Below are 14920 nucleotides of genomic sequence, written 5' to 3'. Positions count from 1 at the left end.
CGCCCTTTCCAGCACGGAAAGGCCGTCGGAAAGTGACTTTGGGTGCCCCTAGCAGGGCCCCCTTGCTTCCACGACCTTCAGTTGGTGGTCGAGGGGGTGCCTAGGGTACCCCAGGGTACCCCCTTGTGAAACTTTGCACAGGGGTTTACATACGCTCCCATTTCGGTATAGAAGCCTGTCTTACGGCCGGTTTACGGCCGTAACACAAGCTCCCATAGAGAACAGTAGTAATCCAACCAAACAGTGTTCGGTCGCATCGTAATTAGGCGGTCGGAAGTGCCGATCTCAGGTCGTTGTCCTGAGTCCGATACAGTGTTGGTCGGAGGCACCTCCAACCGACTTCGTAATGAGCCCCTAAGTAACTAATATTTATATTTTTAATTAATAGATATTTAATTGATAATTTTGCTAATTGTGCAATTAAATTTTTTTAATTTCAATTTTAGGTGTGGGTTGCCGGTTTTATAGGGGTATATGGTGGGAGGAAGATTAATTTTAATTAGGTACTAATTCATTTTGTAATTGATATTAATTATTAAATTGATAATTAATGTTCTTAAATGTGTACATTATATATTAACCAATAATAATTTTTTTATTAGTGATAATTAGTTTGTTGATAAATAGTTATGTTGATAATGTAAATAATTTGCTTTTTAAAGTTATGTTTTATGTGCGGGTTGTGAGATTTGTAGGGGTATATGGTGGGAAGTAACAATTAAAAATATTTAAGAAATGTTTTTCTGGTAATAAATAATTTATAAATAAAAATATTTATTATATGTATTTAACATCATAATATGTATTTTTTTAATACATTTTTATTAGAAAATACATTTGCATTTTTTTAACATATTTATATTTTTATTTGCTTAGTATGTTTTTGAAATTATTTTATTGTGTTGAAGAGAATTTGTTTGTTTCTAATGTTGCATTGACTGCAGTGGGAATAGTACATTTCCCTCTTCACAAGCCAACACTTTCCCTACTGTTGAACTGACTGGAGTGGGAATATTAAATTTTACCCCTCCGCAATCCAGCACTTTCCCAACTGTTGCACTGACTGGAATGGGAATAGTACATTTTATCTCTTTGCAATCCAACATTTTCCCTACTGTTGAACTGAGTGGAGTGGGAACAGTTAATTTTACCTCTCCGCAATCCAACACTTTCTCTACTGTTGCATTGAGTGTAGTGGGACTTGTAAATGTTACACCTCCTGAGTACGACACTTTGTCCACTCAAGAATAAACTGTGGTGCGAATAGTATATGTATTAATTTTAATATTTGTAGTTTACTTTAGATTTATATTAATATGTTTTTGGTTATTTAAAATTATTATATTTATGAATTATTAATGCTTTTAATATTTCATTTTTTTTAGTAAATTCAATTTATTTTTTCGTTTGTTTCATTTTTTATTTGTAATTAAAATGATTTTTGATATATGTATATATATATTTATTTTTATATTAATACATTTTAAAAGGTTTAACACGTGCAACACAGGACTGCTTTTAGACTGACCTCAGGCCTCAGCAGTGCACACATGCAAGTGCAGAAAGGCTGCCGGCCTCTAAACTGCCATGCCCTATTATATACTAGGGGCTTAAAGGCAGTTTTAATCCCCCGCCCTATTATGTACTAGGGCCTTAAAGGGGAGATCATGCCAATCATAGGGGTACCTCCACCCCCAAAAATCAGAACGTATTCCAGACGATGGCAGAAATTGGAACCAGACGTCTGGGCAGCCAAACTCCGAGAAAACGTTCCCCATCCCCCCAATAACACCTTAGTAGGGGACAAAAAATTCAGTACCTGGATTACCCAATCGCTTGACGCCATCCTGCCTAAAACCCACTCTTTCAGACACATCAAGAGAGTTAATCCTTCGCCCTGGTATACCCCGGAACTCAATCTGCTACGTAAGGCTTGCAAAAGAAATGAACGTTTCTGGAGGAAGGAAAAAACCGAGGAACGGAAAGAAGCATTCCGCACCGCGGTAAAATCCTACAAAAAAGAGCTCCGTAGCATCAAAACTAGTTTCTACGAGGACAGAATTAAAAACGCTGCCTGCTCGGCCCATGAAACCTACTCAGTTCTAAAAGAACTACTCCACGCCCCTGACCCCCCACTCAAACTCCTCGATCCCAAAGCAGCTGAAACTAAATGTAAAAAATTAGCCACCTTCTTCGACGAGAAGATTCAAAACATTCTTCTAACCATACCCCCTCCCGAACAGGACCCCATACAGCCGGATCCTACCAGCACCACCACCAATCCTCCTTTGCCGCCAGCCCCCCAACCCTCCCTGGACACTTTTGGTCCCGTAACAACGGAAGAAGTAGGAGCTACGCTGGCCGCAATCAAAAGTGGCTCCGCCCTTGATCCTGCCCCCCTCCGTTTCCTAAAAAAAGTGTCAAGTACCATCATTCCCCCCCTCACGGCCCTGATCAATTCCTCTCTCTCAGAGGGTATTGTCCCCCCCAGCTGGAAAGCGGCAGCAGTCAAAGGTCTACTGAAAAAACCCTCTTTAGACCCGCAGGATTTCGCCAACTACAGGCCCATATCCCTTCTCCCTGGAAACAGCAAGATCGCAGAGAAGCTGGTAAATAAGCAACTATCGCTTTACCTAGAAAGCAACAACCTCTTAGCGGCCTCCCAGACAGGATTTCGTCCAGGTCAGGGCACGGACATCGCCCTCCTGACAGCAGTGGAGAAGGCCAGAAGCATTCTGGACATGGGAGGATCAGTGGCAGTGATCCTCCTAGATCTCAGTGCGGCCTTCGATACTGTAGACCATGCCACCCTAATCCACCGACTGGGAGAGATCGGATTAAAGGGTATGGCCTTGAAATGGCTAGAATCCTTTTTGACTGGACGCTCCTTCCAGGTGCGGGAAAACGACAGCTGCTCATCCACCATCCCCCTCCGGTGTGGAGTGCCACAGGGCTCATCTCTGAGCCCTACACTTTTTAACGTGTACATGGCCCCACTGGAGAAGAGGGTCAGCTCGTACGGTGTGTCAGTTATCAACTACGCCGACGACACTCAGCTGGTCGTTACCCTTTCTCACCCTCACCACGCCCCATCCGACCTCCACAGCTGCCTTTCCGAAGTCCACCGATGGATGAATCTCTCCTCATTAAAATTGAACGGGTCCAAGACTGAGATTCTCCTGATGGGCCACAATGGGCCCTCTCTACCATCTCACCTTTGGCCTAAGTGCCTAGGGGACCCTCCCGCACCCAAGGAAGAGGTCAAGAGCCTTGGTGTGTGGATTGAGAAGGACATGAGTTTTAAAACCCAGGCAAAAAGAACCGCAGGGACATGCTTTGGGCTACTTAGAGCCTGCAGGAAGATCTTTCCCCTGCTCCCAGATACCGCAAGGAGGCTCCTCATTCAGGGTCTAATCCTGGCAAGATTAGACTACTGTAACGCTATATACTTGGGAGCCCCTGAAGCCACCCTGAACTCATTGCAAAAAGTCCAAAACGCCGCAGCCCGCCTACTTACGGGCACACCTGGAAGATCCTCCGCCAGGCCGGCCCTCAACTCTCTCCACTGGCTCCCAGTCAGAGAAAGGGTCGTTTTCAAAGCCCTCTGTCTGGCCCATAAAACCCTCAACAACAACGGTCCCCCACTTCTGAAAGAACTCCTAATCCCATACAAAGCAGAGAGAAATCTCCGGTCCAATACAGAAAACCTCATTGCAGTCCCTAGAGTGAGAAAAGCCAAGACCGGTGGCCGTCGCTTTTCGGTTCATACGGCCAAACGATGGAACCATTTACCCCGAAAACTCAGGACAGAGCCGAACTATCTCCAGTTCAGAAAAACCTTAAAGACCCTCCTTTTCCCGCAAACATAATTTTCACTAGTTGGCTAAAACCCCTGGAGAAGCAGATCAGCGCTGGGATGCTCTTCGGAGTTACTACGCGCTTTACAAAAACCATTAAATAAATAAATAAATAAATTAAATAATACCCTAACCCTTAGTGTACCCTAGTTTATGTAGGTGTTTTCACTGTATTCTAAGTGTCTTTTCAGCATAGCACTGGCCCTAGGCCTGGTTAGGTAAAGCCTAGGGACAGTCAGAGTCAGTTACCACCAGTTCCAGTCAGCAAAAAACAATGGGGAGTGCCCTGGGCACAGGATGACTTTGCAACAGAGAGTGACAAGTCCATGATTTTTTTAAATGATTGTGCAGCTGCATCTCTATGTCAAAAGTATCGCTGAAAACGTTCAACCTAATTTTGGATCAATAAAAGGCACCAAAAACCTTGTTCATTAAGTTCATTTTAAGTCAGCAGTCAAGCTCTTGTCCTGTCCGAACTGGGTTATGGAATCATCCTTCTCACTAGGTTACTTAAGATTTGACTCACACCCCTTCACGGCAGCCCACGAAGCTGCATCCCCCTTCGTCACTTGCACTTGACAGTTGACACTTTTTTAACATCATGCCAGTAATGATCACCCTTAAATGGCTTTCTGTTCATGTTAGAAGTATTTTGTAAATTGACTGGTACATCAATTTTTCCACAGTTGATCTCTACAGTCATGGATGAGAAATGGGCTATCGCAGGGGGGTAGCATTTATTGTGCAGTTTAGAGGCTTCATGCCCTCAAAGCCTTGGCTTTAAGAAAGAAAAATAACCTTTCTCAATGTGAGTCTTCAGGATATGGAATGGCATCCATTTGAATCTCCATCTAACTGATCTGCGCATGCCTTTCAAGAAAGAATTGAAGCATCATCTTTTTTTTATGATCTGCATATAACTTTTGAGAAAGATTTGAAGCATCCTCTTTTCTTTCGTAAACTTTCGACCTCATTATCCAAAATCACCATGCACTGAATGTTCCCAACATTTGGGGCCAGATGTGCAACCGTTTTTACGGTTGTAAATGGAGAATTAGGCCATTTGCGACCACTAAAACAGCTTTCCATATGTACTGAACCTAATTTGGAGTCTGTAACCTATTACCGACTCGCAAAATAGGATTTGCAAGTCAGTATTTGGAAGGGGGGTGCCAAGGGCATCCCTTCCTAATAGCGAGTCGCAGGACCAGGTATGAATGTTTTGCGACCAGAATGCGTCACCAAACATCCATATTTTACTGACTCTGTGAAGGAGGTGGGAACCCGTTGGCAAATAGGAAGGGGTCCACAAGGGACCCCTTCTCCTTGGTTGATGTGGGTGACAACATTGTTTAAGAGCAGGCAATGGTCCCATGTACCAGTGGTCCGATGCCTGCTCTGAAAAAATGAAAAGGTAGCTTTTCACTTTTATTTTTGGAATGCATCCCATTTTCCTTTAAGGAAAACTGGCTGCATTACAACAACAAAAATTGCTTAATTTAAAAAGCAATCACAGACATGGTGGTCTGCATTCCCAATGGGTAGCAAATTGTGACGTGCCTCATGAATATTGATGAGGCAGGTCATTTGGGCCCCATTGGGAATCTCTAAATGTGTCTGAGACACATTAGCACATTTCAGAGTCTCTAATTGCGAGTAGCAAAAAATCTCAATTAGCGACTTGCAAAATGAAATTGTCATACATCTGGCCCGAAGTCTATTGTTTTTCTTGGCAAGGGTCCTTGGTGCTTTGGCGATATCTGCATGTATCCTGGTATATTGACAACTGCGAGTCATCAGTGCCTTGGAACAAGCTGTCCATACTCCTGTTCTTCTTTCAATTTTGTCACTTTTTCTCCATGGAATGTTTCTCCCTAATCATCTGACTCCTGAGGGCTGATTTACTAATGACTCTTGTGTTGTCCTTGTATGACACAAGACTTTGCAAGGTACTTTAAGTCCTTAAATGGGGTTTACAAAGAAATGCAAGGGGTTATTTGCTTTGTCTTGTGCCACTTTGCAAAGAAATGTAATGCAATGCAGCAGATTGTCTTGCATTGCGTTGAGGGACATCTGGAACATCTTTATAAGTGGAAGAGCTGCAGCAGATACATTTTCAGTGTTACATGGGAGTATGACATTTCAGGTAGATGTGGTTTTTTTTTGGTTCGCCATATATGTTTTATAATCTAAGAGGTCTCTCTGGATACACTCTAATTGTTCTTTAGCATCCGTAATCATCGTCTCCCTCTTAATGGTTTCCTCAAGTTCAAAGATTTCTTTCAGCAGTTCCTCACTCAATCTTTTGGCAATTATAAAACATATATGGTGAACCAAAAAATCAAGGGTCTCAAACGCAATCTAGACCATTTCTCACATGAATGGGCATTTCCTTATGTTGATGATAAATACTATCTAGCTAGTACTGAGCAGGTTGGGTATCAGAATTTCCAGAGAGGTGGACGCAGACAGATAAAGCGAACTCCAGATAACTGGACGTTCGACAACACTAGTAGTGAGGAGGAGGAGGTTGCAGAACAGGCCTCTACATCAAATCAGAGTAGAGTGAGATTTACATCTCAGACTCGAACCAACGAAGACCTAGGTGCCCTCTTGAGGTCTTTTTTAGACCAGACTCAGAGGGGCAACAGGGAAGGAGGTGGTGGTGCACAGAGAGGCAGGGGCAGAGGAAGGGCCAATTTTCAACCAACATGGCAGACATACTCTCCCCGCATCACTCGCAGCCGAGACAGAACACCAATGCAATAGAGGTCTCTGATATTGCACAACAGGGTTGTAATAACTCTTTAACTCCCACGAATGACATTGTTGTCAATCTGCCTGACTATTCACTGTCTCCAGAAGAACTGATAGTATTGAACAAAGGTTTGGGATTTGTTCCCTCCCCACAACATGACATCTTTAAGTGCTGCACTGATATTTTTGAAATGATGAGGAAGATCAAGATCCCAACATTTTTTATGGATAAGGAGAGAGAACCTCAATCTATGTTTAACACCAATCTTTGCCGACCCTCTGACTTTTGTCCTCCAGGTACCATGGTGGGGCCGGAGGTTGCTGTGTTTGAGCAGCGGGTTCTTCATGACATTGAAGCTTTGGAACAAGGACATAATCAGGCTCACACATGTAATATGAGTAGAAATGACTGGTTGGCGGTGAAAAGCCTGCAAGAAAATAAATCGATCACAATAAAACAAGCGGATAAGGGCGGGGCTGTGGTGGTCCTTAACACCCATGACTATGAGGCAGAAGTCCTGAGACTTCTAGGGGTGCGCACTAAGTATCAACTATTGATGCGAGACCCCACATCTGAATTACAAGATATCATCAAAAATCTGGTGGTGGGTGCTAAGGATAAAAAGTGGATCACGTACAAGGAAGCGGATTTCCTCATCAACTTGAAACCGGGTGTACCGGCTTTTTACATCTTGACGAAGATCCACAAATCCCAGCGTCCACCACCCGGCCGTCCGATTGTGTCGGGGATCCAGTCTGTTTTGGAGCCTTTATCCCAGTTTTCTGATTTCTTCTTAAGAGAGGCAGTTATTACGCAGGCCTCTTTCGTGCAGGATACCACTGATAAACTTAACATTCTTAATACAGTGGTGTTGGACCCCAGGGAACAATTTCTTGTGACTATCGATATTGAATCCCTGTACACCAGCATACCCCAAGATGCCACGCTGGTGGCAGCAGCACGAGCTCTTGGGGAGTTGGAATGGTTTTGTGACACCCCCCAGTCTTTTGTCTTGCAGTGCATCGAGCTGGCTCTTACTAAAAACAAATTTGAGTACAGGTTAATTGTAATAATTGCGCAGCCCTCCCCAACTTTAATTAAAACGGCCCCTTGCCGAACATCTCCTGCAGAAGAAGACGTGAAAATACTGCCAGGAACCGGCGAAATTGACACAATTTTTGCTTTTGGTGGCTGTTGGTGCAAGACGGGTCTGTGGAGGACCAGGGACAAATGTGACAGCTTTGTGCCAACCGCGAGCCACCGCTGACTGTGTGCGCGAGGAGGACACCGAGTTCGGCGTTTCCTGTTACCTGTTACCGCACGGAGCACAGGAATACCAGCGGACGCTCCCTGCTTCTCTTCTTCTCTTCTACGGTAAAGAGGCTACCTGGGAGCAGCCCGGTGCTACGGCGGTGGCAAGAAGCTGCAGGTAGCTGTGGGAGCAACCCGGCAGCTGCAGGAGCCGTGACGGACCCACCGCAGATTTCCCGGGTGCGCCCACGAAAAAGCCTCACCGCAAGCGGCAGGAGCCGCCACTTCCACCTTGCAGCGGTGAGAGGCGACAGCAGTGGTGAGGGTCATTTCCTTCTCCGCAGCAGCCGCGAGCCTCAGCGTGGGGGTGATAGAGACTGAGACTGTGTGAGGCTGTGAGAGGCTATCTGAGGGCCTCTGCGTAACAGCTACCCCAGTAGCAGCTAGAGCTGCGGGAGCAGCCCAATAGCGGCAGGAGCCGTGATTATCAACCCCCTTGAAAGAGCGACACTGACAGCAATTATTCCTGATAGCCCCTAGACTCAGATCCAGTACGCCAGGTCTGCTTGGGGGTCCCGGGACCTGTTCAGATTTAGAAACGCAGGGGCTGATCCATTGGGCGTGAACAACCACCTCTGCATCATCGCATTCATTGCAATCATTTGCAACCCTTTCCGACAGGGGGAGCACTGGAGCACAGGCGAGCCTTGTAAAGGTAGACGGCAAGTGGCATATTGCAAGCAGCAAAAGTAGTGACTGTGGTAAAAGTGATTTTGCGTATGCGTATGCTGAGTGCCTTATGAGCTCCGCCCACCTTTTCTTACCTGCTCCCTATTTTCATGTTACTTAGCTGGAAACAACCCTATTATCGGTGCACACTTTTAACTAACTAAACTGACGTTCGTGCTTGAGGAACATTGCCAGCGGATCCAGTGTTTGTTTTTGGGTGTGAGGGACTGCGAGGCTCTCAGTGCTAAAACCAGCAACAGCTGCGGCCTCTTCCCGGACACTCCCACAATTAGTAACTATTACCTATAAACTCTGAGCTGCATAACGCGGCGCGGGACGCGCGCCGGGCGAAGCCCGGGCCAAGGGCGGGCCTGTTTTAGACCGAGTAAGACCGGACCGGGCCCCCCTTCTAACATTTTAGTCTGTTAGCTTTTAGTGGGAGAATATAATACCTTGCTGTTTAATCTAACGACTGGAGATATTTGTATTGACTCCTGTTATAAATGGCGACTACGCGAGGGAACAGGAGTAGGTTAAATACTGATGTATCTTCTATTACTGGCCCACTTGATAATTTTATTGTTAGAGCCAATTCAGTCATAGACCAAGGGATTGCAATTATGGAATGGAGAGTGTCACAAGATTTACTTTTAGCAAGGCGCTCCTCTATGGGCCACTTCGCAACTGCTAAAACCCCCGTTCCACAAGCTAATAAGATAGTTTTGAATTTAACACACATGGACATCCACAGCATCCCCAATGTAGTGGATTTGTCACTGTCAATGACGGATTCTATATCCATCACACAATTAGAGAGGTCCCCGCTCCTTGCTCCTGAATTATCAGGCACCAAATTACCGTTACAAGATTCAATAAATGGTCAAAAGAGAGGAGCGAGGGAGGGAGCTAGAATAAAAACATTAAAAACATCTAAAAATCCCAGGAAAAAGAAAACTGAAAATAATGTCAAAAAGACTAGGAACCCTCGAAAAACCACTGCACTTGTGGAGAAAGGGGAAAATAAACGCTCCCTCAGGTCAGCTGCTCTAGTAGATCAGCAGTCAAAAGATGCTTTCACACGAAGTTGTTCAGCTGAAACTGCTGCTATACTGGACCTGACCGATGCTGAGGTTTCTCCATTTACTGATACAAATTGTAAAATAATTGAGTCCGATAATAATTCATTTAACTATCTAAAGGAGCTTTTTAAAATCTACATTTCTCCCTTAGAAAATAGGTTAAAGCGGATTGAGATACAGTTAACGGATCTGGCTGTCCTTTTTAAGACCTCGACTACCTCTGAGGTAATAAAGGCCGGAGATGGGATATTAAGCTGTACAAAAATACCATTAGTGAGCTCCTTGACTGCTAAATCACAAGCTCCCGTAATAAAGATAAATAAATCGATATCCACTATGACCGAGAAAGTAGCAAGGGAAGAAATTAAAAATTCTACAAACCCTGCACAGGAGGTTAATATTCGTAAAGAGCGTACCTGGGGATCCAAACCAGAGAATCCAATTATTAATTTACCCCCAGAAGTAACGCCTTACATGGTAATCCTGACTGGGGTCCCTAAATTGCAGGAGGATAAAGAAGAATCAACTGGTTCACTCAAAAACAAGGTCCAACATTGGTTAAATACAAACCGACCACTCCCTTTAGTTAGGAGTAGTAAGATCTTAATGGTCCGTAGGGTACCCTGGGTGGGGCAAGAAAGAAAATTAACACAAGGCGACTGTGTTTTAGTCAATTTTGATGACCCAGCCACGGTCGATTATATCTGCTCTTGGGACACTCTTTCAAATGATGCGGGTATTGAAACTAAACGACTTTCTTTCTTTTATCCACCTAGACCTTACCCTCATCCATTCTTTCATGATGAAAATTGGGTGACTGTGGGCAATCATGCTAGTGGAGCGGTTAAAAGGTTCTGGGAAAGGCAACCCATTAGGGATCAAATACCCAGGGGCTCCTGGAGAGGAATACCAACCTCCAATAGATTCAATGGTTTGGAGATGGTGGATTGACTCCATTGGAAAAATCGGAGTCCCAAGGAACACTGTCCTAGCCCAAATACATTGTACAATAGCTCTAACCATTGGGCGAATAGCTCTTTAAGGGTTGTTGATGAGGGCTGGTCCAAACAGCCATTAGTAATTCCTTTAGTAACTTCAATACCTAATCCATTTTTCAATGAAAATCCAGATAATTCAGACCAGGTAATACAGCCTGTTTTGGAACTGGAATCTGTAATAAACTTACGATATTCTCAAAATATCTTGCAGAGAGAAATTGAAAGCATTTCTCCATCGATTGAAACAGAGCATAGTGTTGACTATTCCTATGATTCGAAAGGTCAAGGAGTAGCCGAAAGAGGGGAGCTGACTCTTTTATCATGGAATATTGCGGGCCTATCAAACAAGGTGAATGACCCCATTTTCTGTGATTTAATTGAGAAAAATGATATTATTTGTCTCCAGGAGTGTTGGGAACAGACCGAGATTCATCTTGCAGGATATCGGACATATTTTACTCCTGCTACCCAGTCAAGGAGAGGCAGAAGCTCTGGGGGCCTTTGTACTTACATTTCTAATACAGTCAACTTGTCTATAAAGCAGCAGACTACACGGGGGCATAATAGTTTCCAGGTTCTTAGTCTAACAGCAGGAGGAAACCGACTCATTATTTTAGTTAATTTGTATAACAATATCCCTAAGGAAGAATATTACAAAGTCTTTGAAGATTTAAACACCTGCATTTGTTCTTCTAGTATTAATTCAAGACAAAATGACACCTGCATTATTTTGACGGGCGATTTTAATTGCCACCTATGCCCTCACAGTAATTCGGGCCTATGTGGTATGGTTAACCAAATTGGTGAACCATGTACACATTTTGAGCATACTCCCTTGGGAAATTTGTTTAATAATCTCAGTTCTGACTGGAACTTGGGTTTTGCCAATGAACTTTGCAGCCCCCCAGTTTTATTTCAAACTACTTTTAATGGGCGTGGCCTCCAGTCTGTTATAGACTATACCCTGGTTTCTACTTTTTATCACTATAATGTCCTGTCGTTTAAGACATTGGACATTGTGATGAGTGACCATTTTCCGATCTGTACAACCTTTGATATTGAGTTGAGTATTAGATCAGGCACCAACGTAGTTGAAAATTTGTACCGCCATGCTTGTTTCTTGGCGAGACAAAATGGTTATACCATAAAATGGAACAAAGTTGACACTACAAATTTTCTCCAGGGGCTAATTGTGAATCAATACCATAACATTAAGATGTGTCTAGAGGAAAATCCTGATCCGGGTATGACTGTCAATGCTTTTAACCAGATTGCATTATATATTGGGGAAAAGCTGACCGGAACACGTCGACCAGGGGCGGGAGAAAAAGCTGAAGGATGGTTTAATTCAGACTGTACCAAAGCATACTCCCATCTAAAACAGATCCTAAAGAAAACTCCAAAAGATCTGTTAGCAGTCAGAGCAGCGAGAGCAGCCTATAAAACTTCCCTGAACAAACGCAAACTGGAGTTGAAGGAGAATGCGTGGGATACTCTAATTAAAGCCAGCTTGTTGAGAGATAATACTGCTTTCTGGAAAGCAGTAAATGCTCCCTTTTTTGTAGATAGAAAGTCTGATAGGGTAGAGTTTGCAATTGAAGGACCAACTTGGGTGGAACATTTTACTGAGCTTTATAAAGAAGATGTTCTACCTATTATAGATTCAAACCTTCAAAATTACCAACATCTTATTGAGCCTTCTCCTCCCGCTCTATTTCCTTTGAGCGTTTTTTTCTCCGCCTCAGAAGTGGAATTAGCATTACTCGAAAGTTCAAGGAACAAAGCTCCTGGTCCTGATGGCGTCCCCATAGATATATATAAAGATACAATTTCATTATGGACCCCTCTGCTGACCAATGTGTTAAACAGTTTTAATACTGTGGGATTTCCATCGACTTGGCAGGAAGCCATAGTCGTGCCTATTTTTAAGAAGGGAGATCGAAATGATCCCAAATGTTATAGGCCTATTTCCCTACTTGACTCCCTGATGAAAGTGGCAGGTAGAGGTATTTTAAATAGATTGCACTCCTGGGTTGAAGAAAACAATGTTCTCTCTAAGTTTCAATATGGTTTTAAGTCAGGTTTAGGCACAATTGAACAAGGACTAAATTTAGCTTTAATTATCGGCAAATATATGACCGCAAAAAAGGGCAACCTCTTCATGACGTTCATTGATTTAAGTTCAGCCTTTGATTGTCTGAATCACGAGGTATTATGGAACACTTTGATAGGCTTGGGTATTGACTCAAACATTCTTAATTTTATTAAGGAATTATACAGGGGGGCTGGGGCAAAAGTACGTTTTGGAAAGAAAGGAGAGTGCTCTAATAAGTTCCCCATAATGAAAAGGGTACGACAGGGTTGCATCCTGGCACCTTTTCTTTTTAATTTATATATAAATGGTGTGGCGAAATTTTTAATTACACAAAAATTAGATTACCCTCAAATTGATGGCACGGCGGTCCCGATTTTACTTTACGCGGATGACGCAGTCATCATGGCTAGAACCCAAATGGGCCTCCAAAAAGCTTTAACTTGTTTTTCATCTTTTATGAGTTCTAGAGGCCTAAAAATAAATATAGGGAAAACTTTTTCCATGTGCTGCTCTTCGAGGAAAAAACTCCCTTGTAATATTTTTATCGAAAAGTCTAAGATAGAAGTTACAAGTACTTTTTCATACTTGGGGATTGTTTTTAATGAAAAAGGTACCTGGAAAGCAGCGATTAGGAGTAGGAACCTTGCTTTTGCTCGTGCATTAGGTGCAATAAAACAGTTCACTAATAAGTTGGGGGGCAGGACTGTCCGTATCTTAATGGATATTTATAATTCAAAATGTGTCTCAACTGCATTATACGGTTCTGGCATATGGGGCATCGCTGACTGTCAGGAGATTCAAGTAAAAGAAAAAATTTTCCTGCGTTATTTGTTAGCGGTTCCCAATTCGACTCCCACATTTATCTGCCATAAGTAATTAGACTTGGTTTATATTTCTGATCTAATCAAAGTTAGTCCTTTATTGCTATGGCACAAGATATGGACTACAGAGGAAACTGCTTTTAATAGAACTGTTTTGACTGATTGTTTTAAACTAGAGAAATGCATGGACATTCCCTGGATTGGTTATGTAAAAAAGTTTATGATTAACATGGGGCTTTCCAATTTTTTTGATAACCCTTGTTCTCTAACCTCGATTTCCAGGAAGGCTTTTAAAAAATGTTGTCTTGACTTCCTGGAAAGTAGACGATGGGGTGAAGAGAATAGTAAGACATCTGTATCTCAATATAATTTACTTTTACAGGCGCCTGGCCTACATCTATATCTGTCACCTGATTACTCCAGTTACGACAGAATGTTGTTAGCTCGCTTGAGAGTCGGCACCTATTATCGGATGATAACCTTTCCAGATAAAAATGATTGGTCCAAAAATCTAATTAATTGCCCATGTGATGATACCGCAATGCAATCGCAAATACATTGTGTCCTCTTCTGTAAATTTTACAAATGGGGAAGAAGGAAATACTTGATTCCTCTTCTAAAGACTTGGGGTTTAAGGCAGTGCAGACCTGCTTTTTTAAAACTGCTTTTATTACAAGATGAAATAACTATTAATGCCTTATCCAAGTTTTTAAAATTTGCCATTCGCTGCAGATTGTCGATGAATTAAGTACAGAGTTTGTTTTTATGTTGGTTACCCCTACCATGATGTGCTTGAGCCGTTTTTTATCTCGATTTCTATTCTAGTTTTTTAATATGTATATATTTGTGTGTTGCTTTTATGATTTTAAAACTGAAATCGAATAAAGCTATCTTGACTGACTGACTGAGTACAGGAATCAGTTGTACATTCAAGTGGCTGGTACGTCAATGGGGGCTACATTTGCGCCTAGTCTGGTCTGCATTTAAGTAGGCCAGTTTGAGAGCAATGTGATCCATCATGCCTCCAACCCCTTAAAGGAGAATATTTCTCTTTGGAGCAGGTATATTGACGATGTCCTCTGTATCTGCACGGGATCATAGGACTTGCTATTGTCATTCCTTACCTGGTTAAACCAGGCTGATGGTTGCCTTAGGTTTACCTGATCTTTCAGTCGTGTCTCTGCAGTTTACCTTGATGTGGACATAACAGCAAGGGACAATAGGTTATTTACCTTTGTCAATCAGAAGCCGACGGAGATGAATTCTTTGTTGCACTATCGCTCATTCCACCCCAGAGCACTTCGAGGGAACCTTCCGGTAGGGCAGTTTTTG

This window comes from Triturus cristatus, chromosome 1_2 (assembly GCF_964204655.1).
Source record: "Triturus cristatus chromosome 1_2, aTriCri1.1, whole genome shotgun sequence".
Taxonomy (NCBI): Eukaryota; Metazoa; Chordata; class Amphibia; order Caudata; family Salamandridae; genus Triturus; species Triturus cristatus.
The sequence above is the reverse complement of the archived record's forward strand: the minus strand, read 5'-3'. Positions refer to the sequence as shown.